We start from the raw sequence: 6000 nt of genomic DNA on the forward strand, positions 1-6000 counted from the left end.
CATTCCATGCAGGCATGTGGCTTAGCATTCCAAGTCACTACCCCAGATATGGCTTAAGCAACATAAAAAACTCAGTTTCCCACAGTGTTCAAGCCTGGAAGTGACAATTTTGGAAGAAGAGTTTTGCCAGCAGCCTGGAAAGACGACTGGAGAGTGGAATGGCTGGAGGGAGGGAGTCACCTATGAAGTTTTACAGCTGTCCTGATCAGGAGGTGGAGGGGGGCTCCCGGGGGTGGATCTGAGAGAACTCTGGATGATAGGACCTTGGACCTGGAGGGGACTCATGAGAGAGATGAAGGCGGGTGGGTTGAGAATGAACTGATGGTTTGAGCTAGGGACCTAGGAGCATGGTCGGGATGCTCTGGGGGACCTCCGGGAGGATTTGTTAACAAGGCAGTTGGATCCAGGTCTGGAGTGTGGACCCGGACCAGGAGCCCAGCACAGAGAAGGTGGGTGAAGCCATGTGCTCTTCAGAGCCTTGCTTTGAAGAACCAAAGGGGCGTGGGTGGGATCTTGGAGAGCATACAAATTTTCAGGGCACGTGGAGGAGGCAGAATTAGAAAAGGGGGAAGAAGAAGCAATTAGAAAAAAAATAGGCTGTTTGGTGTCAATTTATTATCTCCACTTTGCAGATGGGGAAACTGGAACTCAGACTGGGACTGTGCAGTCCCCACTCATCAGAGATTTTTAACCTAAACAGATTCATAGATTGGGGGTTGGGAGGTGGAGGTGGAAAATGCAGCAAAAAACATGCAAGAGGAAGGCAGTGGAGACCAGTGTATTAAGCGAGCTTAGTTTTCTTTACCACCTCACCCTCCACTAGGGTATTTTGAAGCAAATCCCAGATTTCATATCACTTCTTCCAGAAATATTTCGGCATGTATCTCAAAATGATAAGGGCTCTTTCTTTAACACTGCCACAATACCATTATCACAATTTTAAAAACTTAATGATACTTCCGATTGATTCTATAAAGGAATTAAAATTTTCCCAAGATAATTACAGCTAACAGAACGGGGATTGCAAAAGCAGGAGATGTGAAAAGCTTGCCAAAAGGAAATGCTATGAAGGGAAAAAAAAAGTCTGGAAAGGTTTGTAGAGTACAAAAAAGAAAGAATCTTCTTCCCAACTTCCCTTTCCCTCACCCAAGGGCCTTTAGTCATAAATGTGAAATAGGAACCAGGTCTAAAGTGAAACCAAAGGGATAAAAATAACGAAAGGAGTAGTTGCTAAAAGCAACGAGACAGATTCATGGAGCTCTTTCAACCACCACCCCAAGGCTCTCCAAACCACAATTTCACGGATGAGGGCTCTTACCCCATTGCTGTTCAGAGTGTAAGCTTCCTGGGAGGTCCTGTAAATTGTTTATTAACTGGTCAGTGTGGACACTGTCCTTCCACCTGGCATCAGGGAGCCTGGCTTCTAGGTCCAGCTCTTCTATGAACTTGCTCTGTGACCTGGGGCAAGTTACTTCACCCCTCTGAGGTGATCTGCAAATTGAGGGTGTTAGACCAGCAGACCTCAAAGTTCCTTTAAGTCCTGAGTTCTCCTCCTGTGGTTTAGAAAGTGTTACCAGGATTTGGGTCAATGTTACCTCGTGTCTGCCAAATGCTTGGATAACCTAGATAAAGGATGCCATGGAGACACCACACGTTTATTATGTAGGTTCGTGCTTTAAAATCACTGGGCACTGCACTTGGCTGACCCCCCTGAGGAAATGGAAAAGGCGGCTCCATTTGAGCTCTCGGGAAACCAGCAGTGGCTGGAGAGCAGGTGAAAATTGCACAGAGCCATCCCCAGATGGAGCCGGCTGCCTGAGGCCCAGGGAGCAAATTGTAGAAATATGTTTAAATGCCAGTCCAGTATATATATTTTTTATTTATTTATTTATTTATTTATTTATTTATTTATGGCAGGTAACGGGGTTGATTACCATTGGGGACTTGGGGCTGAGATGGAGAGAAAGGGGAGGGGGCTGTGAGAAGCCGTCAGATCACATTGCCATGTATTGCTGGGATTTCTGGGGCCTTGGCCTGGGGAGTTGCATTTGAGCAGAATCTTAAGAACTGAGGCTGGAGGGGAGACAGAGAAAGACACACAAGAAATGTGAGCCAGGAAGGGTAGGGGAGAAACAAAACAGACCCATCCTGGATCAGAAGAGAAGCCCTTTCCAGAAACCTGCCCTCCGAGCAGACTCCTCATCGTCATGCAGGGAAGGAGGACAAACTGAAGGACCTGGCTGCTCTGAGCTGCAGCTGCTCTGATTTCTTTTTTCAGTTCCTCCAGTGTGCTCTGTTCATTCCCACCGCAGGGCCTTTGCTACAGCTGTGTGCTGCCTGGAATGCAACTCTCTTCCCCTGGTCAGCTTAGGCTCAGAACTCAGCTCAAAACTGCTGCCTCCAGGAAGCCCTCCTTGACCTCCCTAACTAAGACAAACCATTTATTTTAGGTCTTCACATGAGGAATACTTTTTAAAATGAACTCTTCATCATATATAATTTATATATAAATTATATAATTTATATATATTATATAATTTATATGTATATAATTATAAAATTTATGTATATAATTTTTCATGTAATTGTGATTCATTTTTAATTTCTAATTTTGAAATAACTTCAAACTTTCAGAGAAGTTGCAAGAATAATACAAAGAACTCCCAAATACTCTGCACCCAGATTGAACAATTGTTAACATTTTGTCACATTTGCTTTATCATTCTCTATCTCTCTCTATATATATACAATCTAATCATTATAGATTATACACAATCATATAGTGTATATATTATACATTATATATGATTGTTATTTTTCTGAACCATTTAAGAATAAGCTGCACGTATCTTGCTCCTTTCCTCCTAAAAATTCAAGCATTATTTCTGAAGAACAAGATCATTCACTTACATAACCACCACACAATTAATTTGTGGGATTCTTTGCACAGCATCTCTCTCCTTTTCCTTGAACATGGGCTCAGTGAGGGTGGCCCATCCTCTAGTATCTTCTAGCAGAGTGTCTGGCACATAGTTGCTGCTTTATAAATACTTGTTCAATGTACAAGAAATCTTGAATTTTGAGGGACTTATCCTTAAGATTGCATCTTACCCCAGCATCAGGCTTCTCCCTCAGCGCACTGCGTATGTTAGATGGGGATGGGTGTTTGGACTTGTCGGCCTTTTCTCCATTTCAGGATTTCACTGTTGTAAATCATAGTGACGGAAGCTTTGGCTTCTGTTATCTTCACATCCTCGGCAGCCAGCTCTGGCCCCTTGCTCAGCACACTCTTGACTTGCAGTCGCCTTTCCTCTGCCTAGTGGCACCTGTTGGCCATCATGCCCAGTTAATTGGCTCCATGAGCGAGTTCTGGCAAAGAGAGCCTGAATGCCAGCCAATCTTCACATGCAATTACTTGTATGAGGCACTGGCCTCTGCCTCAGAAACTGCCTTTAAACTCTTGGCCTACCAGGTGCATTTTCTTCCTTACAGCCCACGTTGTGTGCTCTGTCAGGATGATGTAGGTACTTATTTACAGGGGAGGATGATAGAGGAAATGTGGGAGCTGGGGCCCACAGCTCACAGAATCTTGGGCTAGAGAAGTCTCTAGAGCCAATCTAGGCTGTGGTCTCAAGATCAGCAGCATCGGTGTCACTTGGGGACTTGTTAGGAAAGCAAATTCTCAGACTCCACCCTGGACCTACAGTTGGAAATGCTGGGAATGAGGCCTGGCAATCTGGGTTTTCACCAACCCTCCAGGTGATTCTGCTGTGCCCCCAGGTTTGAGACCCACTGCTCTAGGCCAACCCCACAGTTTTCAATGGGGGAGCTCAAGGCCAGTAAGGTCACCCTGATACCTCCTCTAATGTGCACCATCTCTGCTCACTGCTGCCCACCTGCAGCTTGCCGATTTTTCTGTTGTTGTTAATGTTTCTGGAATCATAAGTAAGCTTATTACAGGCTATTACATTACCATGGAAACCTGGCAGCTGGCTAGAGATAAGCAGGTAGCACAACTGCCTTGGGGTCTCAGTGGCAGTAAAGTAATCATGGTTTTTTTAATCTGCCTGACACCTCTCCGTGGCTTTCTACTTTTCCTCCTCCTTTCTCCTCTTTTCATCTCTACTGGGCCCCTTATTCCTCCCTCATCTCATAGGAGCAGCATGTGTTCCAATAGCCTTATATTTTCTGTGGGGCTGCTGTATCTGACCTTTCCTTTGAAACTAGCAATAACCCAGGTGGTGGGTGGACACAGGCAGGGATATTTGGCTGCATTTGTTTTCTCATCAAAATGTTGTGTTAATTTTTTTTCTTGAATTGTATCTTTTGAGAAGATACATGCACAGAGTGCAAAATCTAAAAGGTGCAAAATGGCTCACATTAAGAGTAACTCTCCACTATGGCCCCCAGCATCCAGGTCACCTCCCTAGCGGGGAGTCCCATTACCTGCCACTTGTGCATCATTCCTGAGACAGATTATGCATACATGTTCATTTACTTCTTCCCTTCGTTTTTACTTATGTAAATGCAGCATTCATACTCACTGATTTGTTGTATCTTGCTTTTTTCATTCAACATGACTTGGAAATCCTTTTCCAGCATTCAAAGCGGTCTCATGCTTTCTAAACAGCTCCATATTCCACGGTGTGGACGTACCATTCAAGCAGTCCCATGTTGACAGATATTTAAGTTACTTCCAGTCTTGTGTTGTTTCCATCCACTTTTTACAGCTGTGAAAGCAGTGATTCAGAGAGGAAAGTGACTTGTAGAAATTCCCAAAGCAAATGTTGGCATCCCCAGGCATTTGTTAGCTGCAAGAATAGAAAAGTTTTCTGACCTCTGGATTATGGCGGGGGAGGGGGGAGGAAGAGCCATCCAGAGACCTGATTTCGTTTCTGGCCTTACTAGTGTTTTACCTAGGTTGGTTAAATTCTGCTAACATTGCCTGGTGCCTGCTATGTAATTAAATAATTACTGCGGAAGTATTTTAATGGTCTTCCCTACTAGATGACAAGTTTTTTTAGGGTGGGAACTGTGTTTTCCTCACTATTGCATTCCTAGCAAGCTATCCTCCTAGTAAGATCTGGGTATATAATAGGTGCTTAATAAGTATATGTTGAATAAATGAATGGATTAATACCCAGGATTGTGTGTGGTTAAGACAATGGGACTGGGAGCCAGACAGACCTGGGTTTGAATTCTGGCTCCAACACTTATTATCTGTGTAACCCTAAGCCCAACACTCAACTTCTCTATGCTTCAGTGTCCTCAGGTACGAAATGGAAACATTCTTTCAGGGTTGCTGGGAGGATCCAGTGAATGTATGCAGTTAGAGTATCTGTCACAGGGTCCTCTGTGCAGTGAGGGCTCAACCATTTTTCTTAGGCCAGAACTTCTTTCACCATCATATGCTGCTTGGAAATTCTGATGGGGGAACCAAAAAAACTTCAAAGAGGAGGTAATTTAAGCTGGGCCCTGAAGGAGGAGTAAGATTCCAGTTTATGTGGCTAGGACCAAATCTCTATACTGAGTTCATCCAACTACAAAATGTAGATGACAACACCCAGATTCTGTCTTCCTCTGAGGAAGCTGTCCTGGCTTAAAGTCTCTCAAGACTTAAAGTCCCTCAAGACTTAAAAGGCACTATTATTATTCAGCTGGAAAAAGTGCCTTCACGGGACAAGTGAAGTAATCCCCACCAAATACGATTTTGCTTGTGCTGTGTGTAACTGAATATTTAGTGTGGATTTAACCCAGGGAGCCAACTGTGCTGTCAGAGCCAAGTTTAGTGGGGCACTTAATAAATGTGGAAATAACGAATATGATCCAGATGCTGCATGCATGGGAAGTATGTGTTGCTTATATGATTGACGCATTTCAGAGAAATGAAGCCCTGGTCTTCCTCCTTGGGGGGCATTGGTAGTGGGAGCCCTAGCCTGGGACTTTGCTTCTCTTGTCCCCTTCTCCTGAGATTGAACGGCACCTACTGTAGGAAGCCTT

The sequence above is a fragment of the Choloepus didactylus genome, chromosome 19 (assembly GCF_015220235.1).
Source record: "Choloepus didactylus isolate mChoDid1 chromosome 19, mChoDid1.pri, whole genome shotgun sequence".
NCBI lineage: Eukaryota > Metazoa > Chordata > Mammalia > Pilosa > Megalonychidae > Choloepus > Choloepus didactylus.